General features: G+C 36.5%; 1 protein-coding gene across 6 annotated transcripts in view; it reads right to left on the bottom strand.

Annotated features, from left to right (window-relative positions):
* Window positions 1–25,530, bottom strand: part of VPS50 (VPS50 subunit of EARP/GARPII complex) — a 163,876-nt gene continuing 138,346 nt past the window's right edge. For 2 of the 6 annotated variants that reach the window (XR_012512114.1, XR_012512118.1), the window contains one exon: window positions 1–17,179. The gene's annotated coding sequence lies outside the window, so the exon portion shown is untranslated. The other 4 variants (XR_012512115.1, XR_012512116.1, XR_012512117.1 and 1 more) reach the window with 4 other exon arrangements.

Genomic DNA, 25,530 nt, shown 5'->3' with positions numbered 1-25,530 from the left:
TTTTCTTTTTTAGCATTTGTAAATCTTTCTAGAGGCTTGACAATCCTACTGGCCTTTGCAAAGAACCACCTTTATTTGTTTGTTTGTTTCTTTTTAGTCACTACCAGCAGAGTGGGACAAGAAGCACCTTTTGTTTCACTGACTTCTCTGTTGCTTTTCTGTTTCCAATTTTATTGACTTCTCTTCTTTTTTAAAAAATTTTCTTTCTTTGAGTTCCTTTGTGTAATAACTTTCAATTGTATATTGCTTAAGCATTCATTTTGAATACAAGTTTAACTTTCTCAAAACAGAAGCAGGGCTCAGTCACCCTTGACTTTGAGAATTTTACTTTCATAAACTTGAAAGTCACCTGTGACATAGTTTCCAGATCTATACCACTTCCAGATAGCTCAAACTGGTGGCCAGAGATAAGAATTTAGAGGGATCTCTCTCCACTTTCTTTCTACTTCTTTTGGACAAACCATTCAAGCTCTTGCCTGGGAACTTAAAGTGACCCACACTCTAATCCATTACATGTACTGCCACTTGCCCTGTGCTCTTCCCTCCCTACCTGACTCTGAATTCCTGCTTCACATGACCCAGGACAGAGGACTGCCCTCCCAACTCATTACAGCCTCCTTACCCAGAAGGTGTAAATAGAAAATCTTTGAACTTGTTCACTATTGTGATAGTGCATTGCATTGGCACCTTCCATCTGAAGAACTAAGTAAGGACTGCCACAAGTTGAGTTTTCCCCAAATGCCAGGGAGAGCACAAGATGGGCTCACAGTGCCAGAGCAAAGATCAGGCAGATATAAACAAAAGAACCACATAGGCATCTATAGCTATAAACAAGGATCCTGTGTAAAAGATCCCCTGGTCAAACAACTAGGCTCTAGGCCATCTGCCTGGTTTAAAAAAAAAAAAGAAAAGAAAGAAAAGAAAAGGAAAAAGAAGTATTCCATGAAAGGCACACTCTAAACACTCACACCCAGCTCCCCTTCAATTTCCATTAGGGCAAGGTTGCCAGCCACTCTGATACTAAAACCCCAATTTACTTGGAGGCTCTCAAAACACTTTGATCTTCTTTTTGGTGAATACTTAGATTTTTGATTTGAGATTTTTTTCTAATGTAAGCATTTGGGACTATGCGTTTCACTCTCAGTAGTGATTTAGCTTCTTCCCACAAGTTTTAATATGTTGTATTTACTCTCATTCAGTTCAGTTTACGTTTTGACTTCCTTGAGGCTTTCTCTTTGACCTATAGATTATTTACAAGTGTGTTGCTTAGTTTCCAAGTGTTTGGAGATTTTTCTATTAGCTTTTTGCTATTGATTCCACTTTGGTTCCACTGGAGTAAATTCAATGGCGAAAGAATAGCACAGAAAAAGCAATTTAAAGAAAAATCAGCATCCATTCATAACAAAAGCTCTCAGGGAAAGGCATAAAGGGGAACCTACTCATCTTACTAAAGAATACCTACAAAAACACTACAGCTAACATTGTAGTTAACAGTGACAAACTGAATTATTTCCCTTCAAGATTGGGAACAAAGCAAGGATGTCTGCTCTCAACACTCTTACTTGCTTTTACTCCAAGGTTTATTATAAAGGTGTAGTAATCAAGATGGTTTGGTAGTACTGTCATGATGGACATATATAGACAAATGGAACATAGTTGAAAGTGCAGAAATAGAGACACATATGTGTCAATTGACTTTCAACAAAATACAAAGATAATTTACTCAAGAAAGAATGTCTTTTCGAAATGGTGCCAGAGCAATTGGCTATCTGTATGAAAAAAGAAAAAAAAAAAGCACTCTCAAAAACCCCCAGAACAAAAACCCCCAGAACAAAAGAATAGATTCATAGCTTGCATCAGATATAAAAATTAGCTCAAAATGAATAATTAACCTAAATATAAAACCTAAAATTATAAAACTTCTTGAAAGAAACAAATAATTTTTTCTGACTTGGATTAAAGATTTCTTAAACTCAACATCCAAAGCATGATCCATAAAAGCAACATTTATAAATTGAACTGCAAAAAAACTAAGAGCTTCTGCACTATAACACAGTCATGCACTGCACTTTGAAAGACATTATTAAAAGAAAAAAGTAATAAACTGGGAGAAAATATTTGAAAATCACATATCTGATGAAGCAATTGCATATAAACAATTGCATCTAGACTATCTAAAAAACCTTTAAAACTCAAACATTAGAAAACAAAAACCCAATTAAAAATGAGCAAAATAGTGCAATAAAATATTAAATATATATGTAAATACTATTAATTACATATTGCCTGTTGGTGCATCCATAAATAAACTATACTATTCTTTTCTTAAAAAAAATGAGCAAAATATACAATAGATAGTTCAGCCTAAGAGATATATTGACTACAGTAAGACCATGGAAGGATAGTCAACATCGTTAGCTATTATTAAGGAATCTTAAATGCAGTTTATAGCACATCAGTTTTGCCTCAATAAAGCTGCTGACAAAATACGCAAGTATTATTTTACACTTGCTAAAATGTTAAGAAGTTCAATTTCAATCATGTGTTTAGGGGCCCTCCCCTCCCCTAAGGCCATATAAGAATTACAGAGACTCCCAATGTTTCTGGAAAATGGGTGTGAGACCTGGTCTTCTCAATTCCCATTGACTTTTGCTGCTACTGATCTTGCTGCAGGGTCTGGTCCTACCTCTGCTCTTGGGTCGTAATTCTTGGGTTTACTTCAGAGACAACCTACTCCCTGTTACTTGCAAATCAAAGGTCCAGACCCAGAGACCCCCATTGCATCTTAGGGCTGTGTAGCTACCCTTCACAACATTCCTTGCTTTCCTAGCCCTATCTGTAGTCCTGCACAGAAGTGAGTTATAAAGGGAAGCAGTACCCAGCAAACTCTATGTTGGTGATGAAGCACAAAATCTTGAAGAGTCTCCTTGGGAAAGGGGGCCCACACTAAGAACACATTTATGTTATTCCGGCAGTGAGAACAAAACACAAAGCAAAGCCCCTTCTGAAACTTGTTCTACTCCCATACATCATCACACTCAGTATCATTGAGGTCTGCGTGACTCTAAAACTCAAGCAGAATCTTCAAACCCTATTGGGCCTAATTTTATTGATAGAATGTTTCTAAAATATGTCAGTCTGGTAAAGGCAACTATTGGTAAATAGCTGAGGGTTAATAGAGAAGTTTTTCGGGGTTTTTTGTTTGTTTTGACAGTGATTAAAAACCTTATAGTAACTGAGAGTCATCAATCTCAGAATTAATTCTCAATATTCAAACATTTTAATATACATGAAAGAGATCAACTGTATCTGTCCTTTTGGGGGGTTAGTATTTTCACTAAATCTTGTTATTTGTGCTTCTTTAACTGTTTTCTGTTTTTCACAGAAGGTACGCTATTGAATCAAAACTGCTATTGAATCAAAGCTTGTGGTGATTTGAGATTTTATCTTTATTCTGAAGCTGGCCAGTGGATATCTAGACAATTTGATCCTTCATGAAGGAAGTTCATGAGTTGTTTAATGACAGGGACAATATAAAGAGAATCTGTAGCTTTAAATAACTTCAGTAAATCTTAATTGCAAAAAGTTTGATGAGGTATAATTCAGATTGCACACAAAAAAAAAATATAGCATAAAAAGACTAGTATTTCTCATTGACACCCTTAACCTGAAAATATTCTGAGTGGAGCATTAATTTTTGGATGAGAAAAGGCAAGTCTTTGGCTCTATAACCTTGATCAAAAAAAAAAAAATTGTAATGTTTGGCTTAGGGTATACTTTTATTTGGAAGTGTAATGGTTAATTTTATGTGTCAACTTGACTGGGCCATAGAGTGCCCAGGTATTTGGTCGAACAGTATTCTAGGTGTGTCTGTGAGGTTATTTTTGGATGAAACTAACATTGAAATCAGTAGACTGAGGAAGTAGATTGCCTTCCCTAATGTGGGTGGGTCTCATCCAATCAGTTAAAAGTCTAAATCACACCCCCTTTCCCCCCACACACACACACTCTTATCTGAAAGCAAAGGAGTATCAAAGATTGCTGGCTATCACTGGCAGATAGAAGAGGACAGGCATGAAACAGATTGTTACTTAGAGCCCTCAGAAAGAACCACCACTGCCAATACCTTGATTTCAGACTTCTGGCCCCCAGAGCTGCAAGAAAATAAATTTCTGTTGTTTTGTCACCCAGTTTGTGGTAATTTGTTACACAGCTGCCCTAGGAAACTACTAAAACCATGGGTATATTTTGCTCTGGGACTATCTTGAGAGAACAGTCTTGGAAAACACTTTTCTAGGTGACTTTCTATGTTAAAATGTGATTCTCCAATCCCCACTATACTTGAATAAATGGTAGAGGGAGGTTTAGGTGAAATAACCCTTTCTCATGGCCTTTGTCAGAACCAACGCTTTGAAGATTTTATTGTTGCAATAAGTACTCGTGTTTACTTGGCAGAGGACTTTTAGCTTTAGAAAGAGTCATGATTTATGAGAATCTCTTCATTAAGATAACAACAAATCTCAGACAAAGAGCACAGTCTTCCCAGAGCACTGGGGCTGCCCCTCAGAGCCTGTTGGAGGAATGCTGAGTGTGGTGATGGAAGGTCTCTCTCTGGAGTCAGACAGAGCATGGGTCCAAGACCAGAGTTTCTGGCCTTAGATGAATCACTGGGCCTTACTACACTTTGTTTTTTGCAGGTGGCAACAAGGGATAAAAATGGCAACAGCCCTGACATTAACAGCCTTACCAAGTTACTTTGCAAACTGTAAAGTTTACCTGTAAATTTAAGGCTCTCTTTAGGTAAGAAATCACTTTTCCATTCTTCCTACCTTTTGTTGAACAGAGAGTTTGGTTGTACAGTTTTATATATCAAAATTTGATACATATGTATTCTCGAGGTAAAATGGCTTATACTGAGCCATGGATCTATTTATTAAGCATCTTTGATTAATAATAATAAAGAATCCTTAGCATTTCTAGCTTTTCTTCCCCCTAGCTCCAATTAAAATTAAGAGTAGCTCTCATTAGCCATATCTGGATGATATGTCGATGCTTGCAGTCAGAAGCGGGTATATGAGAAGGGTCTGTGTGATCCAGTCTACTGGAATGAGGAGGGGTGGTTCACAAAAAGAAAATCAAAGTGCTTTTACTAAAAACAGAAGAAAAGGATGCTTGGGCAGTAAAACTTGCAAATCCCTGTCGAAAGTAGTCAGGACCCTTTGACTACATGCAACACCACCACCAACTGTAACTTATACAATGAAAGGAAAATTTTGGTTCACAAAATTAAATCACTGGGAAGGCACAAGAGGGACTGGGAAGGCACAAGAGGGGCTGGGCTTCAGGACCTGAGACAGTGCCAGGACTGTCTCTCCAAGTCTGTGCCTGTCCTATATGCCAGGCTCATTCTTTCAGCCTGGACTCTACCATGCTGGAAACATGAGTATGTACAGCTCCTCATATCTCTAGATTCGGCTTCACCCATGAAACAGCACTGAGCTTACACTCTCTGGATTCAGTTTTTAAAGTCCTAGTAAAGGGTTATGATTGGCTCAACTTGAAGTAGGTGCCATCCTTGAACTAATTTTTGTGGCCAGGGAGACGATGACTTTGGATAAAACCATGAGAGCTCTGTTATGGCTGCAGTGGTGGAAAGAATGTTTCCCAGAAGATGAGAGATGCAATTCCCAAAAGAAGGCAAGGCAAACTGAGCAGTATATGCCGAGAATAACTTGATTTGCATCACAGTACACTATATGGGTTTTTCTATTTTAGTTCCTGTAAATATACCAACTGTACCTCTGAAAGCAGATATAGGATATAAATAGAGATGATTGATAGATAGATAGATAGATAGATAGGATAAGCAGATAGGATAGATAGATAATAGAAGATGGATAGATAGGATAAACTGATAGATGATCTATTGATTGATAGATAATAGATGATAGAACAGATAGATTAGATACATAGAAAGACAGATAGGATAAATAGATTAGACAGACAGGCAGATAGACAGACAGACAGATGGATGTCAGTATGACAACCATATTTTAATAAAGAATTCTTGGCCAGGCACGATGGCTCACGCCTGTAATCCTAGCACTTTGGGAGGCCGAGGCGGGTGGATCACGATGTCAGGAGATCGAGACCATCCTGGTCAACATGGTGAAACCCCGTCTCTACTAAAAATACAAAAAATTAGCTGGGCATGGTGGCACGTGCCTGTAATCCCAGCTACTCAGGAAGCTGAGGCAGGAGAATTGCCTGAACCCAGGAGGCGGAGGTTGCAGTGAGCCGAGATCGCGCCATTGCACTCTAGCCGGGGTAACAAGAGCGAAACTCTGTCTCAAAAAAAAAAAAAAAGAATTCTTACAAGTTTTTCCAACACCTCTCCATTGTGTCCTGTCTGAAAGGGCATTATCCTCCAACACAAAGCTGTCTTATAAAAAAAAAAAGTTTCATAAGAAGATACAAACTTCAGTTCAATTCTGATCCCCATAAAGTACCTGGAATTGCCTTAAAGTAGACTCGATTTCTACATAACATGCCCTATTTTCTTTTTGTCTCCAGCTGCCAGAAAAGTTAAACAAATGCTTTTGTAGTATATCAGAAATTGTCTGGTAAATGAAACCTGGTAGAGTTTTTTTCCCTCCTCATGTATGTCTGATTTATTTTTTAAATATGTATGTATGTTGTACTAAAAATTGCTTCAAGTTACTTTTGGGAGTACAATATTAAGGTATTTTATATATTTACAATGTCAGTCCAGAAAATCTTCATTTTCTGGATCCTACATCTGATTTCTCGTAGTCCCAGTCCTTTTACAACGTAAGTTAGATCTTTCAGGATCAACTAATATCCCTGGTTAATAACAATGCCTGAAGTCAGACTTACATTAAGTATTAGTTTACTGGGGAGGGACATCCCAAAGCATCTTTCTTCCACGTATAAATTTAGGAATTTTCTAATTCTGACTGAGTATCAAGTCAAGATGAGTCACTAAAAGGTGAAAAACCCTGTTTACATACATTGCAGTTAGCAACATGGAATATTTTTTTTTGATGTTTTTCCCAGAAATACTTTCAAATGAGTGCCAACAATAACCACGCAAAGTCACATTTTCCTGTTTACAACATACATGAGGAGAATAAACTAATTGTCATATGTGTCTTTTGTGTGAAAGGCATAAGAATCCGTTACTTTCTACTCAAGTCTTTCCTAGGAGGATGATTGGTGTTTATTTTTATTATACCTGATCTACCATTTGGGAATAAACATAGAATATTCTGAAAACTTTTAAGTGAAAAATAAGTCAACGTTTCAGTTACGTGAAATGAACCAGTGTTGCTCTTTGGCAGGGCTGGATCTATGATTTATCTTTTTAAAAAAAGGAAAATCTTTCCTGTCAGATACAACTAGTCAACATTTGTTTAGTGTAGTCTCTCTTTTATGGATAATTTTTGTCCTAATTCAAGGTTGATAAATATCATGTTCACTATCGTAAAATGCACACTTTACAAATGTTTTAAGCCCCTGCAATTTTTCATTGTTACATCACAGCTTCTTATTTGTTAACGAATCCAAAGGATTCTTTCCTTAAATTGATATCATGCAATATAATGCAACAGGGAGACAATCACCCAAAATTCATTTTAAAACAGATGAAGAATCCAGAACTATTCCATGGAGAACATACAACCAGGAGGCAGCATTACACACATACACACACACATGCACCCCACACACACGTAACATGGCATAATCCTCACCATGTTGTCCAAGCTGCTCTTTAACTCCCGAGCTCAAGCCATCCACCCTCCTTTGCCTGACAAAGTGCTAGGATTACAGACACAAATGGCCATGACAGCTTCTTGTTTATGGTAGTTCTTTTTGTGATTACAAGATTATTTTTTATTGAATGGTTCGTTATATTCGCTAAAAAACATTTGATCTTCAGTGAACTGACCTTACCTGCCTTCCTGCCTTCCTGAGCTGCCTGCATAGACAAGAAGAGTTTTGTTTTGATTGGGTTTTTTTGTTGTTGTTCTTTGACAAAACCAGTGAATTTTATTTGTTTTAGTATTTACTACTCCACATAGAGTGATGTCTTATTTAAAAAATCGCTATTAATATATACATTTGAATTAATATTTGAAGATTATTTTTGTTGCTTACTTTACATTTCCTAAAGATTCTAAAATTATATGTACTTCTATAATTCAAATCATCAGGAATAATCATTCTTACATAAGACATACTTGAGAACATTTTTTTCCCTGACAAACTAGAAAGCTACCTAATTTGCAAAGTACTTTGTTATTTTGATGCTGTGTTAAAGAAAGCAAAAGGTTAATTATAATGCCTCTTAATCCTCCTTTAAAAAAGCAATTTGTAGGAATTTGCTATGCAAATAGATTTAGTTTGGCACTCTCTAAATAAGATTTCTAATAGGGTATCCTGAAAGATTTTGCCTTTTAAAAAGTACTTTTAAATTTTCATTTATGTAAAATTTTGGTCAGATTCAGATTGAAAAATACATCTTTAAAAGTAAAAATCAAAATGAGAATACTGAGGCCGGGCATGGTGGCTCACACCTGTAATACTAGCACTTTGGGAGGCTCAGGCGAGCACAGCGCTTGAGCTCAGGAGTTCAAGACCAGCCTGGGCAACATGGCAAAACCCCGATTCTACTAAAAATACAAAAATTAGCCAGGTGTGATGGCGGGCACTGTATTCCCAGCTACTTGGGAAGCTGAGGTGGGCGGATGGCTTGAGCCTAAGAGACAGTGGCTGCAGTGAGCCAAGATCCAGCATGAGTGACAGAGTGAGACTCTGCCAAAAATAAAAATAATAATAATAAAAAATTAAATGATTAAAATTAATTTTAATTAAATTTAAATTAATTTGATTAAAATTAAATAATATACTTTCTAAAAACCAAAGCTAATCCATTTGGTGAAATAACTTTTGAACTAGAAAGATAGATCCAGGGAGAAGAAATACAACTAAAGTTATTAGTAGACAGAAAATTATATTCAAATCTCAAATGGGAAATTAATTTCTTTAAATTACTAAAAAGCATACCCCAAGGAATTCCATCATAATCTTGGGAGGTTGTGGTTCCTTCTGTTATACTCTGGTGACCAGCTCACTACCTGAGAAGTGTAGGCAAAATGAAAGGAGTTCAGAGATAAGTAGCAGACATGACCAATGGCCTTGAAAATCTAACCCACAGGGAAAGATACAGAAAAGGCCAATAGTCTGCTTAGAAAGACTGGCCAAGCTGAGCATACAGTGAGAGGATCACATGAAGAAGTAGCACCACATGAAGAAGTAGCACCATAGTACGTGCAGTAGAACCATAGTAAGTGTGGTAGAACTATTTCGGAAGGGGTGTGTAGTGGAAAGGACCAAAATGAGCATGTAAAAATGGATAGAGAAACTAACAAGGACATGTTCAGGATACTGATATGTGATGTTGGGGGAGCAACTTTAAACCTGGACCAGAAGAATCTTTAAGGGTTTAGCATTTGTTACTTTCTTCACAAGAAGTAGTGAAAGATTTACTGCATCCTACCACTCACTCAGCCCTCAAAAATGGAAGATCTTCCTTTCCTCCAGAACCAACCCCTACAAGTTGCTTTCAGCTCCAAGAGGCCATGCAGAGGAAGGGGCCTCTGTGTGTAATTTTTCCATCAGAATAGGCCATCTGTTCCTAGTTTGCATGAGTCTTGTATGTGTTGATGCACTCCTGGCAATTTGGACCAAGTAAGCTGTATTCCAAAAACCATGCTGTGCTTCAGATTTTTGAGTTTAATACCTCCAACCAAAAGCAAAGGTAAACAAAGCCATCGTGACATTTTAGGGTATATTTATTTCATATTGTGTTTAATTTACAAAAGTATTTAAAGTGAGTCCATTCTAAGCTCAAACTTTTTAAAGGCCTGAAGTGTTAAAATATGTAAATATATAAGAAAATATAAATAACTCTGATTCTATAGTACAGAGAAAAGCATTCTAATAATAAACACTATAGAAATTTTTGGAGATAAAATATTAGCTCTTTTGTTTGATAATGCTGTTCAATTAGACTAGCCTCTCTGGCTTAGATTTTGGATCTTTAAAATGTCTTATGAGTTAAAAGAGAAGCATCAAGACCTATTGCTTGGAATTTGGGGATGAACAGGAGAGAGAGGAACATTAGCAGAGAATAAGAGAAATCTATAAATCGAACCATCATACCCAGGTGACCCATGTGACAACAAAATTGTGGCATGCAAGATTACACCTAAAATAATTGTAGAAGAGAAAGTAAAATGGAGTTATTCCACAGATGGCCTGAGAGAACTTCAGATAGTTTTGAAAACAGCCAGTCATCTTCCAGCAGTTATTAAGTTACTTTTTCTACTAGTATTAAAGATAGCATGGAAGTATAGGATATCTTGTCTGATGGTTATAACTATCTTTTCCCACCAAGTGAGTCATGGTTTATCTCCTAGTTTTTGAAACTTTACTTGCTTGAATGCAGACACACACACACACACCCCTCCTTAAAATAAATCTCTCTCTATGTACACATCCTGCTGGTTTTGTTTCTCTGAAAAACCCTGACTAATACAATGAGCATATGGCAAATGGCAATTGACCATAACCCAACCACCTTACCTTCCACGTCAGGCTCAACTGTTAGTTCTACCAAGTCATAAAAAGGAAATCTTGTCTTGCTTCCTAGTTTCTTTTTGTTTCTAATTCCTTAGCCAGGATTGCGTGGGCTCTTGCTTTCTTATTTTCTAGGCCCCCACATAATTTCTCCAGTCCCCTTAAGCAGAGAAACAGCACACTTTTGTTTTGTTTTTTTTTAATTAAATGTTCTACTTTTAGATAATTGTGTATTAGTTGGAGTTGTAGGAAATAATACAGAGAGATCACCTTTAGCCTTTATCTAGTTTTCTGCAGTGGCAACATCTTGCCAAACTATACTACCACAGCCATGAGATTGACGTTGACAGTAAAGATACAGGACTTTTTCATCAGCACAAGGATTCCTCCTGTTGCTCTTTTACAGCCATACTCACTTTCCTCTCACTTCCACCTCCTCCCTACCTCCTGGCAATCATGAATTTGTTCTCATGTCTATAATTTTGTCCTGTCAAGAATGTTATATAAATTGAATTATATAGATTATACCCTTGAAATTGGCTTTTTCACTTACCATAATTATCTAGAGATTTATTTAAGTTGTTGCATGTATCTTAATAGTTTTCCTTGGTATGAATGTACCACAGTTTTTAAACCACTTATTTGTTGAAGGGCATCTGAATTGCTTCCAGTTTTGGCTGTCATGAATACAGCTGTTATGAATGTTCATGTGTGGGTTTTCATGTGAACATAAATTTTTATTTTTCTGGAATAAATGCTTAGGAGTGAAATTACTGGATCATATAGAAATCACATTTTTAGTTTTTTAAAAACTACAAAACTGTTTTCTACAGTGATTGTACCACTTTACATTCCTGCCAGCAACTATTCAGTTTCTCTGTCTTTTCCAGAATTTTGTGTTGCCACTATTTTTTATTTTAGCCATTCTGATAGTTATGTTGCAAATTTAATTTCCTTAATGGCTAATGGTTTTGACATTTTTCATGTGCTTATTTGTATCTGTATATCCTTTCTAGTCAAATCTCTTATGTTTTTTGCCCAATTTTTAATGGATTTTTTTGTTTACTATTGAGATTTGAGAAATCTTTATCTATTCTAGATATTAGTATTTCACTAGATATATGGTTTACAATTTTTCTTTCAGCTTGAAGCTTGTTTTTTCATCATCTTAACTGAGTCTTTTGCAGAATAAAGTTTTTTCTTTTGATTATATTCCTATCTTGTATCCTTGGACCATGCTGAACTCACTTTATTAGTTCTAAAAGTATTTTGTATATAGTCCTTGGAATTTTTATCCAGATATTCATGTTACCTGCAAATAGGGGCAGTTGGACTTCCTCCTTTCCTACATGTATGACTTTTGTTTCCACTTTGTTTATTTGTTCTTTCTTTTCATGCTAGAAATTCCAGTGCTATACTAAATAAGAAGAGAGTGGACATCTTTGCCTTGTTCCTGATTTTGGAACTAAAGCATTCATTATAATGTTAGCTGTAGGTTGTTTGAAGATACTCTTTATCAAGTTGAGAAAGTTCTCCTTTATTACAGTATTTCTGGGTTTTTGTCATGAATGTGTGCTGAATTTTGTTGAATGATTTTTCTGTATTTCTTTTCACAAACGTGATTTCCTTCTTTAACCTGTTAAGATGGTGATTAATTTGATTTTCAGCTAGTGAGCCAACCTTACATTCCTGGAATAAACCCCCTGATCATGGTATATAATTTTCATTGTATATGGCTGAAATCTATTTGCTAATATTTTTCTAAGAATTTTTGCATCAATATTTATGAGGAATATTGGTCTGTAGTTTTCTCTCTTTTTTAATGTTTTCATCTGATTTTGGTATAAGGGTAATACTAGCTTCATAAAATGAAATAGGAAGCATTCTCTTTGCTTCCCTTTTCTGGGAGAGATTACATAGATTTGGTTTTATTTATTTATTTATTTATTTGACATTATTTTTTTGTTTTTTTTTTTTTTGAGATGAAGTCTCACTTTGTTGCCTAGGCTAGAATGGCATAATCTCGGCTCACTGCAACATCTGCCTCTTGGGTTCAAGCAATTCTACTGCCTCAGTCTCCCGAGTAGCTGGGATTACAGGCACTTACCACCACACCCAGCTAATTTTTATATTTTTATAGAGATGAGGTTTCACCATGATGGCCAGGCTAGTTGTAAACTTCTGGCCTCCAGTGATCCACCTGCCTTGGCCTCCCAAAAACCTGGGATTACTGGTGTGAGCCACTATTCTCGGCCCCTCTGGAAAATTTTAACTTACAAATTTGAATTATTTAATAACTATAGGACTACTAAAAGTATCTGTTTCTTGCTGGGTAAGATGTGGTAGTTTCTGTTTTTTGAGGAATTGTTCATTTTATCTAAGCTTTCAAGTATATCTAATCTTTCAAATGTATGTTTGTATGTATGTATGTAGAGTCATCTGTAGTATGCTCTTCTAACCCTTTTGTTGTCTTTCGGGTCTGTAGTGACATCCTCTGTTTCATTCATGATATTGGCAGTTTGTGTCTGCTCTCTTTTTTCTTTGTAATGCTACTGAGAAGAGGTAGAAATTTAGGTTTCCCTGCTGATGCTGCTCCTCATCAGGAGGAAAGTAGAGAGAGTAGGGTGAGGTGGAGAGTGAGCAGGTATGATGATGAAGAATGAGCCATGGCACTGCCCTGTGGGGGTAAAAGTTCTGCCTCCCTATCCAGCTCTCTCTCACAACACCCTGTTAAAAGTCGGGGTAGGTTAGGATGCCTCCTTATAGCTTGATGGTGGTAGAAGTCTACGATCCTCATTTAGCCTTTGCTGGCCTGGATATGGGTGGGCCCACCATTTTATTTGGGATGTTTTGTCCATGGGGTAATTTTTTCTAAAAGATTTTCTTTTTGCTAGGCTTCTGTATTAGTCAGGGTTCTCTTAGAAGAACAGAACTAATAGGATATATATATATATATATATATATAGAGAGAGAGAGAGAGAGAGAGAGAGAGAGAGAATACTTAACCCCCCATTTACACACACACACACACACACACACACAAGTATTAACTTACACAATCACAAGGTCTCACAATAGGCACCTGCAAGCTAAGGAGCAGGGAGAGCGCCTCAACACCACCACCAGATTGCTTACAATATCTTTGTGATAGGCAAGGCTACCTACTGCTTGCTTTTCAGTATATATGGGCTGAATAGATGCCAGTTTTCTATCCTCTCAGCCAGCTTGGAGTCAACTCTGTACCTTTGATTTGTGTTTGTAGTTAAACATGATTCTGACCTTCACATTCTTTTTGACAGTTCAGTAGCTATTTTTGATGCCTTTTCAATTACAAACAAAAACTGAAGCCCAAGCTTTGCCTTTTGGGTTTTGCTCACTGGATTGGCTTCCTTCTAATTTAAGGAGATCAAACTATCAAGTGTTTTCTGTTCCCTCCCTGGGAAGTGGAAGACTTAACATGAGGAGAAATTATGAGTTGGTCCACTTCTCCCTCTTCTTCTCTTGAGGGCTGTTCTATTCATCATCCACCTGTAGCCACAACCCTGCCAAGACTCTAGTGTCTGTTGAGCCCCTATAGCTGTATTCTCACTGGGATCTGCCCTTCTATGGGATTTTGGTTCTTCTTGCTCCCTGCTGCCAAATATCTCTATTTAGAATCCCATTTCTTCATCTAGCCCATTACTGAGAAATGGCTTAAGTAAATGTGTAAATATATAGATGGATGGTGGTTTATTCTTGTGTCAACTTTTCTAGGTAAAAAAATTTTCATCTGACAATGATCTTCCTCAGGCAGAGTCTTAATATAAAATGACTTACAAAGTGGCATGTTACTAGGAATTATGTTTATAAGCAAGTACCTTTAGGGCCCTCTCAATCATAGCATTTGGTACCTTTATATTTTATTCAAACATAGTCATTAAAGAGATAGGGACTTCATTCATCCTTCAAGACTCACCTGAGGCTTAGCCTTTTTGAAGGTCTTCTCTGACCTTCTCCATCCTGGTATAAATTGTCCTCCATCCTCTTTGTTTCCACATCACCTGGTAAGTTATTCCATTATTGCTGTTATCATTCAGTATTTGTAATTGTCAGTTGACATGTCTACATCCCTTACTGAACTTTAAGAGAGGGCCTATGTTAGTCAACTTTATAACTGTGAAGTCTGTCACAGTAATTGCACATGGAGACACTCAATAGATACTTGCTACATGAATAAATAAATGAATGATGGATCGATCTAGGTTATGAAAGAAAACAGCCTTTTACAGGTCTTTTTACCTGTCTCCCTTTTGGCTTTGAGTGCATAGCGATTTTTGCTTTTAAGCTTACAAGAAATTATTACCACTTGGAAGAAGCAGAAAAACTATAACTCAGAGAGCAGAAATCTTGCATAAAAGGTTAAATGAGTGTAACTTGTCATATAATTGAAATTTAAACATACCACACTAGTTTTATAGAGAAGAACCTTCCATAAACCTTTCATGAGAATTAAATGTGAAGCTTACTAAGAGGAGCACTTAAACTGTCAGTTTAGTTATTAGAAAAATACTTGCTCACTTTATCCAAAAGCAAAATAATCATTATTGCTGCAAAAGTCTGAAATTGACTATGGCTTCATATCACCAAAATATGGTGGATTATACTTTTAAAGAGTATATGATCTTGTAATTTCATATATTTTGAGTACAGCAAGTAAGTTTATAAAGGAAATTTAAATATAAACATGATATAAGGAATATTCTCCAAGTGTATCTGCCCTAATCTTTTGGACATTTTGTTGTAATGAAAATGGTGAACATACTTATTCTAATGGTTTATCATTACAAGTTTATTTAATAACCTGAAAAATTACACATATTTATTTGCTTAGAATTAGAGGCTATTAGAGAAGTGTGAGTCTATAGCCTGCTTCAAAGAAGCAGTGATTTCTTTATGAACTATTTATAGTTACTAGCTATTTGATTACAGGTATCTTGATTCATGGTCATAATTTGTTGGTTGTTATTTCCTTCAGAGGGTAATAGGGTTTTAGAGAAAGTTTAATATATATTTAGTCATTAAACTCCCAATAAGAACTGGGTTTTTGTAAGACTATAAATTTCAGCAAGAATAAGATTAAAATTCAATCTTTAAGTTTCTTGACAAACTTGGACCATATTGTTCATTTGTTTATGCTTTTATTTATATTTGAAATATAAATCCAATCCAACATTTTCTCTACCTACAACATTCTTTCTTTACATCTTTTTCTTTCCACCAATCTCCTTTCTTAGTTAATGGCATAAACATCCTTCTAGTCTCCTGGCTGGAAATTTGAGGCCATTTCCAACTCCACATTTTCCTTAACCTTCCCCAACCTATGAAATACTAATTCTAGTTGGTTCTGCCCACAGAGTTCCTCTCATACTTGCTATTTCCTTTTAGTTGACACTACCATTGGCTGATTCCAAGTACTTAGCATCTCTTGCTTGAATTAATAAAATACTCTCTAACTCGAGTACATGTTTCTGATATTTACCACTTTTCATCCATTATGCCATTATCCTTCTTTAATGTTGTGAAGGTCTTTGCATTGCATTTGAGTCTCTTGTATTGATCCTTCAGTATAACCACAGCACCCTGCAGTTTCCCCAGTGTGCTATTTGTAGACGTGCTGTTTGGTTTATGCTAGAAATGGCAAAATAGATCTCAATGCTTAGGCCCAAATCAGAAGCAGCTTTTGACACTTTCCATGCAACTCCTACCCTTCTGAACTATGTGGTAGGAAAGAGTATATGGTAAAAGAGAAGGAAGAATGTACTAGAAACATGTTACACTCCTTTTCCCTTCATCAGCCTCCCCATACATCGAATATCATTATTGTTTTTTTCAATACCCTCTAAATGTCCCTGCATGCCCTGTGTCCTGACCTGGGGCAGCATTGACTGGGAGGGTCTAGTTGAGAGCTGAAGAAAAGGAGAAAAGCTAAACTTCAGTACACATGCTACTTTTGAATGAACGCAGAGTCTGAAGCATTCCTTGAGGAACAGTAAAATTATGGGCTTGGTGTTGACCCAGCTCAGTCATTCATTTGTTCAATCCAACTTTATGCTCACCAGTTTCCCAAACTTAGGGACAATGTGTATAAAGCCATTTGCACCTTGGTTCTCTACTATGTGAAAAGGTTGATGATAGATTTAAAACCACCCACTATTTGTCTGCTGATAGTACATTCCTTATCATATCAAAAAATAGAGCAAAAGAAGCACAAATATGGAGATAAGCTGTGCAAGTGTGATGTGGATATGCTTTTGAAGTACATTCCTGTTGCTCTCTTCTGCCCAAACTTTCTTTCTGGCTGTGAGAAGTAGAAGTAAGGGAAAGGTGGGAATGTGGGTCAGGGATTTTCTCACTGCTGTAATACAGTTAGTACTCACGTGCTCTGCAATGGCTAATGTAAGGAGGAGACAGACAGCTCTCAGTTGCTCCACAAGCTTTTGTTTCATGCATTCTACACAGCATCGTTCAGACTGGAGCCCTGATAGGTGACAGCAGACAGAAACAGAACTCATTGAGAAGAGGTTGTACACTGGACTCTAGACAGAAATGGAAGCATTTGGATCATAGAATTGGAGAGGTGAATAAGTTTCTCAGTTATTCAGAATTAGCACTGGAGTCTTATGCTGTAAAACATATGCAGAACCCAGAAAAAAAGCCAGCTGGCAATTGTAAAGCCTATGGGTCATGGAGAGGCCCCATCCTCCAAGGTCAGGTGATTGCTCACACCAGTAAACTTGTTACTTGTTTAAAGGGAATTGTTAAAGAGGGAATATATTTTTCTAAAATGAGAAGCCATAGGCCATCAATATTAATTGGCAAGTTGTGAGCCACTGAAAAGTCAATCTAGATACATGTTAATTAGAGTAAGAACCAGAGAAGTGGCTAAATAGATAACTGGGAAAGGAAATTTAGTCTTGGTAGTAGTTGATTGATCACACTATGGATAAAGAGCTATAAATCATGTGGTGGAATCTAGAACCATGTGACAATGGAAAGGGGTTTATAAATTATGACAATTTAATTTTTCTTTTAATAAATGAGCAATAATGCAAACACAGGTTAGGAATGTTTTCATCCTTTACATCCTAGCATCCTCTTTGGAAGGATAATGATAGTCTACCTAAACATTCCTCTTCAGCTCTAGTAAAATAATTCTGTTTAACTGTAGTCTCTATGTGTTTATTTCTACAGTGTTTATCACTGGCAAACCTTCAAAATAATAACCATATCTAGATTAAATACAAAGTTGGTTTAAGGCATGATAAAATTATTTAGAAATTACTCCAGGTGCTTGCTAGAGGATGTTGGAAGGAGATAATCTCAAGCCATTGTCCTTGTCTACACCATCAATGATAATGGATTTAGCAACATGTTCTGAATTATTTTCTTCATCTTCAGTTATTTTGCACTTTTTCAGTTTCTCCAAAAATAGAATTGTGGGATTTTAGAATGGGCTATCTGGGCCATGCATACTTTCAGAGAAGTGTTTTCACATTCATAGAAGATTATCATTAAAATGCTGTAGTCAAGAGCAAGTAGAGCATACACATAAGATTCCCTTTATGGGGAGCTAGAGTTGGGCTAGTCTGTGGGGGACTTTTAGGTGCCTGAAATGAGGGACTCAATTAGCTTGGAATGAAAATTTGTTAGCTCCTTAAGGATGAATTTTTTTCTCTGTAGCTATAGAGAATATAATGCCACTGTTGACTAAAACTTGTAGAATGTGAGAAACAGTGCTGTGAAATTATTTCCTTAAAGACTAACATCTCTAACTGTGATGTTCTATAAAGTTAGAGTGTAACTACAAATTGAAGTTACGAATCCAAATGACAGTAGGTAAAAGGATCTTTGAGTTGAGACAATATTTGAATTAAAAATGAAAAATTACCAGCAATTCCAGTCATTTTATAATATGTATTTTATTTTCTAATTTTTGAGGGAAAAGTGTAGCCCATTATCAATCCAAAAAATACAAAACAGTGTTTCAGTTTTGGAAAGTGCTGACTGCTGATGTATGAGCAGTTCACAGTTCTTCCTTGCTCTTGGCATAGAACATTCTGTAACATGAAATATTCTACTGTTTGCTAGGCCCTGGAAATGTCAACAGTAGTAAAGTGAGGATGAGATTTGGTGAGCATTAAGAGTGGCTTGGCTAGAAAACTGGAGAAAGTATTCAGGGACACCATCATAGCTGACAGAGTGGTGTGTTTCCTGGGTACTAGAATGGGGTGGACATGGCTTCCCTTCTCTGGTGGCCGTCTAATGAGAGATTTGGGTTTTTTCTTACTGAGATGGCTCAGATGCCATCCTCTTTAGGTCAAGGATATAGTCCTTCTGTCTCAGGTTTGATGAATTTTCATGCAGACCCCACGTACACATTCTGTCATCTGGAGTAATTTTAATACAGGATTGCACTTAAATTACTTGTTCTTGGGTCTGCATTACTTACTTTACTATAGTATCACCCTCACATTCTCCCAGAGCACGTTCCCACTTTTCTGAATGCTGGAGGAAGTTCTGCACACCCAACAGGGAGAGTGAAGTCAATAGGTCAAGCAGAAATAAAGAAGATGGAATAGTCATTCTGGAAAGAGGTAGGATTAAGTTCCCTTCAAGAAGTTAAGGGAGAGTTCATCTGAGCACTTCTTTTCTTGGTCATGGCAGAGGTCTGCCCTTAATCCACTATCAAAAACAGTTCCTCTTTCTCCTTCCCCAGACTATATATCAGCCATATCTGTTAATGGAGAAAGAGTTGGTCTGTCAATTCTGCTGAGCTTTCGAAGTTTTGCCAAAACATTTAATCATCTCCTATGGACAGCTGAAAACCAATTAGAACTAACTATACAATCACCTATTTATTTTGATTAATTAATTAAAATTACTAAAATTTAACTTGTCAATCTTACCTCTGAAATTAGTGGGAAATATAAAGACACCTTCTTGCTGAAAAATAAGATATGATTCTAAAGATAAATTTTAAAAAGTGGTAGTGTCTCACAAACTCAGAGTTTCCATTGTAATGGTCCAGCTGCTTGGCAGTAGACCACATTAGTGCAGGAGAGACACATTTTTAGATTTCATCTAAAAATGCCATCAAAATGCACACAGCAAAACCGAGCAAAAAAGCCCAATTGGAGTAAATGCACAATTCATCCAGATACAAAGTGCCAGAGATCTAAAATGTTTCTCTAGAGGTCTTTCTTTCTATATTTGTTTTTTTTCTTTTAGTAAAGGTAGAATAGAAACTGCGGTTAACTGGAAATTTCTATTCAAATATGCTTGCTTGTGATATAGAAAATATTTTTATTTTTAGTTTCAGACACATCCAGAACTGAAATGTGACAGTAAATAGGGTAATGATTTGGACAGAAAATCTAAGATGTTTGATTTTAGTCATTGCAAAAGATGATTGTTTTTATCTGGAATCTTAGTTTGGTGGCATCAGAAAACCACAAAGATAAGAAGACTGAATTAAAGACATTTTAACTAGATATCTCAAGAACAATGGTCTTGATGAAACAATGAAAACTATGACTTTTAGACTGAAAAATATTTTGCAAGTCAAATATTTCATAACTTCACTTTAGACATATGTGAGGTTTAACGTATGATAGTAATATAAAGTTAAATATATAACTAAAGTGTAATCTGAAAATGTCCACTTTCAATCAGTCTGTGGGTATATATTTGGTAGCCTTCAAGTGTCTAACTGGAAAGCACCAGCTCCCAGCACACACGTCCCCCAGGAGTGACTCACACCCTAGGCAGGTGGTGTTCCTCTCCCAGCATGGGTCATGCTGCCTTGTCCTCTGGTCATTTGCCAAGCTATGTGAACATCCCCTGTGTTTGGCCACATCCCCATGGTGGATCCTTCTGGATATTATCTTCAGAAGCAGCCCAAAGTATAATCACCTTCAATTGCTAAAATGGCAAAACCCTAAAGTTTTGCCAGAAAACAATGCTTTATCCCTTCAGTCCTCACTGTACCTGAGCTACACTGTGGTTTATGTCAAGGTGATTGTCTTCTCCCAAATCTGAGCATAATTTTGTACCTGGACATGAGCATTACCTCTTGTGCTCTGAGTCTCACCAAGTTTCTTGTGAAAATGTTTTTTTGTTTTTTTGTTTTTTTGTTTTCATTTTCTGCTTGAAAACTACCTCCTCTTAAAGACTTAAAACTTAGCTGGTTCAGGATCAGATGCCACCACAGTTTCCTTTCACAGCCCTCCTCTAGTTTCCAGGTAGTAAATTAACTCCTGCAATTAGACTCCGATGTGTTGCCCCAGCAATAGCACCTCATCCTACACAGCCTGAAAGGACTGCATTTCCTTTAGGACCAGCCAGGACCACTCATAGTGTGTCGAGAGAAATGTCTCTATTATAAAGACAGAAGTCTTAAGCTCTGCAGAATTTACACGTCTAAAATTGTTTCCAACAGACCTCAAAGCTTTCAGACCATCCCCTTCTCTCTTAACTCCAAACAACTCCTTCTAGGAACCTCAAACAGTAGGAGAGAAAAGTAAGAAAAGAGACAAACCAATCAATCATACATTTAAATGAGCATGACAAGGTAATCCTGAAACTTCTGTATGACAGGGAAGCTCAACACATGTGAAACTGCTGGAGTACATGTAGTCAATATGGAAGTTAGAAAAACTCATTTTTGTTTCATCCAGGTACTCCTTCTGATTTAAAGTGATCAAAGTGGAAAAAGACACTGAAATTTTATGTTCTCTAAAATTGATCCAGAGAAGCATGAAACCCAGAGGATAATCGAGATCCAGTTATCCTCCTTCTACACACCTTAGAATTTAGGAAATTTCACAAAATAACTTCATCCATCAAGTCTATATTGACTAATAACATACTTATAGGTTGATGGGATTTCTTTTACTTGTTGATTATTGAATCTGTCAGGAAATGCTAGAACTATATTACATTCTTTTTCTTACCCAGAGACATTATATATGTCATGTATATATCACATCAGTGACAATGTCTTGTCACAACTAAAAGTTGAATGTATGGACAAAAAGACAGTACTTTGAGCATTGCCTTGGAGGGAGTTCCTACTGACTGAAAACATTTTAAGGGACTCTCTAGGAAATTTTAAAGTAGAGGTCTTTTTTAAAGTAACAATTTGTATTACTATAGTTTATTTGCTTCCCCACCTCCAACCAAAAGCAAAAAAAAAATGGAATGAAGGTGTGAGGATTCAAAAGTGAGTGGTTTGGAGGAAAGACTAAAATTTTATTGGGAGGAATCAGTTATTTGATTAACTGGAAATTTACCTGCTTAGGAAGTGAAACTTCCTGGGGTTAGATTGCCTTTACAGAGAATAAAGGAAGTTTCAGACTTTGATGCACTCTTTGCAGATGTGCAGATGTAGTCAGGTTTATTGACTGATCTCTTATTAACGGTTTTAAGAAATATAATAGATCTATGACATGGTAGACTTTAAAATGCACCATTTGGACAACTCATAAGCAAGCCAAAGGATCAAAAAAAGTGGTTTACTGAGGCACAAATTTTTTACAAAATCACTGCAAGGGTAAATGAGGAAAGGAGTTCCTTAGCTATATATATGATTAGACTAGTATGCATTCACATTGGGTAAAAGAAGGGCACAATTAAATTGTTAGAACCCAGGGGATCAAAGGAGAGACCCCTCCTCCATTTCCAGAGCTGATGCTTGGACTCCTGAGGTGAGGGTCTAGCCCCATGGTGCTTTGCTTTTTGAGGGAGAACATACAGCAGGAGATGTGCAGTGTGGTTGATGCTGATACCTCTGGGGCCTACACTGTGGAGTGCTTGGATCAGTTGATGCAGAACGTCTAGCTGCTCTTCTAACTTAGTGCAGCTAGGACTGGAAGTGCTGAGTGAAACTGGAAACTGACACTGGAGCTGGAGTTGTCATCTGCAACTAGGCAGATGCTGAGAGAATCTAGAACCCTGCCAATCACCAGCCAATAGTTCCCATTGACAAAACCATACTGGAATCCAGCTGGCAAGGAAACCTAGGATATGAAGTTTCCAGAGCTCCAGACTCACCACTCCAGAGTGGAATACAGAAGAGAGCATTACCATTCTGTTCAAGAAACAGTTTGCCAGTAGTCTCATACATTAGCCCTACTCATCTCAGAAATGTTGGCCAGGTTGCCCAAAGTCACAGCTGGAAAACAGAAGGGTTGGGACTCTCAGCTAGATATACTAGGATGGAATAACCCATTCTCTTCCTGTTATATCAAGATGCTCAGTTCCACTTTAAAATTATTCTTATTAAAAGAAACACCCATTCAACCACATTAAAAATGCAACATATCTCTGTGATAGCCCAAATGATTACTAGTATATGTACTTTATTATTGAGTGTGAATGAGGAGGAAAATTTTCATGGATATCATGTAACCTATGCTATTGAAAGAACTATAAATCACTTTTTTTTTTCAACTTGAAAAAGAAATGCATTTTATTAATGTAAGAGTAATCTGTGCTTATTATGAAAATTCAGGACAAAACCAAGGATTTAAAGAAGAAAATTAAAATCCCCAAATAGTCTAGTCCATCAATCAGGGTAACCTACCTCTGTTAACTTTTGTTAACTATAATTTCAGTTACAAAATGCTGTAAAATGAAAACAATCATGTTATTTATATTTTTGGAAGTTTAATCATTACTGAGGAAATTTTTCTATGGTCATAATTATAAAGCCAGAAAAAGCCTCATTTTAGATGTGGAAATCAACACATAGAATGTGACAGTATTAGAATGAGAACACTGGTGTTTGGTCTCCATATCCATGGTCCTTTCATCATACTGCAGCCCACTACACATTTACCTGTCATTGTTTCTTACAAAAAGAAAGCTTTGTTTTCAAGAAAATGGAAATGTTCTTTGTATGTTGTATTTTTAAAATAATACGTATTAAATTTTATTTTCCTTCTTTCCCCAAGTGATTCAGTTTTTTAAAGACAGAAAACAAGAGAGTTGGTTGGTTATTGTAGACTCTAAATCAAATAATTTCCCCAGCTTTAGAACAGATGAGGCTTTAGAGTGCAGTACTGCTTTTGACCATTAGTAGGCACTCAAATATCTGCCAAGCTAAATAACACTTGTCATAAATATCTAACAGACTGAAATTACTGTTTGCAAAATTTTTTTCTGTTTGAGTGTATTATTAAGTTAAATGCATTCTTTAAAATCCTGTAAACTAGTAATTAATGTAACTGAAGTTGAAAAATTTTGTGAAATCAAAAATTGCCTTTAGTTGTACCACTGTTCTGGAAGAACAATTTTCAAACATCTGAATTCTGTTTTCGTGGTTCATAGTACTAGTTTATTATGTTGTTTTTTTCTCTTGTCGGTAAATAGCAATTCAAATAATAAGATAAAATATAAATGTGACTTCCCTTCTTAGATTCTTACTAGTAAAGAAGGGAAACTATTTCAGATTTGTAAAAGGCTGAATCATTTGGCAACTTCGTAAATATTTAGGATTCAGTAAAACTCAATTTGAGTTTATATACTTATATTTGTAAGTTTTGACATTTGCACCCCCCTTTTAATTCTATTTCTGTAAGTTTATTTTCTTTTTAATTGGCATACAATTGTTGTACATATTTATGAGGTACAATGTGTTGTTGCCATGCATGTATACACTGTATTATGACCAAATAAGGTTGTTTAGTATATCCATCACCTCATTTATCATCTCTTTGCTGTGAGAACTTTCAGAACCCTCTTTTACAGTTATTTGTTCTAGTTATAACCATATTGTTAACCCTGCTGTGTGTGCTACAGAAAGCAGAATTTATTTCTCCTATCTAACTATCATTTTGTACCTATTACATAATCTCCCCCATTCCCTTCCCACTACCCTCCCCAGCCTTTGGTAACTACTGTTCTATTTCTGTAATACTATCCTTTTAAGATTCCACAAAGGAATGACATCATGCGATATGGTTTGGCTCTGTGTCCCCACCCAAATCTCATCTTCAATTGTACTCCCATAATTCCCACATATTATCTAAGGTACCCAGTGGAAGAAAATTGAATCATGGGAGCGATTTCCCCCATATTGTTCTCATGGTAATAAATAAGTTTCACTAGATCTGATGGTTTCATCAGGGGTTTCCACTTTTGTGTCTTCCTTATTTTCTTTTTGCCTACTGCCATCCATGTAAGACATGACTAACTTCTCCTTCCCTTCCACCATGATTGTGAGGCTTCCCCAGCCATGTGGAACTATAAATCCATTATAAACCTCTTTCTTTTGTAAATTGCCTAGTCTCAGATATGCCTTTATCTACAGTGTGAAAATGGACTAATACAGTAAATTGATACCAGTAGAGTGGAGTGTTGCTGAAAAGATACCTGGAAATGTGGAAGTGACTTTGTAACTGGGTAACAGGCAGAGATTGGAATAGTTTGGAGGGCTCAGAAGAATGTAGGAAAATGTGGGAAAGTGTGGAACTCCCTAGAGGCTTGTCGAATGGCTTTGCCCAAAATGCTGATAATGATATGGACAATGAAATCCAGGCTGAGGTTCTCTCAGATGGAGATGGGGAACTTGTTGGGAACTGGAGCAAAGGTGAATCTTGTTATGTTTTAGCAAAGAGAATGGTGGCATTTTGCCCCTGCCCTAGAGATTTGTGCAACTTTGAATTTGAGAGAGATGATTTAGGACATCTGTTGGAAGCAATTTCTAAGCAGCAAAGCACTCAAGAGGTGACTCGAGTGCTGTTAAAGGCATTCAGTTTTAAATGGGAAACAGCATTAAAGCTGAAAAAATTTGCAACCTGAAAATGCGATAGAAAAGAAAATCCCATT

The sequence above is a fragment of the Saimiri boliviensis genome, chromosome 10 (genome assembly GCF_048565385.1).
Source record: "Saimiri boliviensis isolate mSaiBol1 chromosome 10, mSaiBol1.pri, whole genome shotgun sequence".
NCBI classification, from domain to species: domain Eukaryota; kingdom Metazoa; phylum Chordata; class Mammalia; order Primates; family Cebidae; genus Saimiri; species Saimiri boliviensis.
Note: the sequence above shows the minus strand (reverse complement) of the source record. Positions and strands in the feature narration are given on the sequence as shown.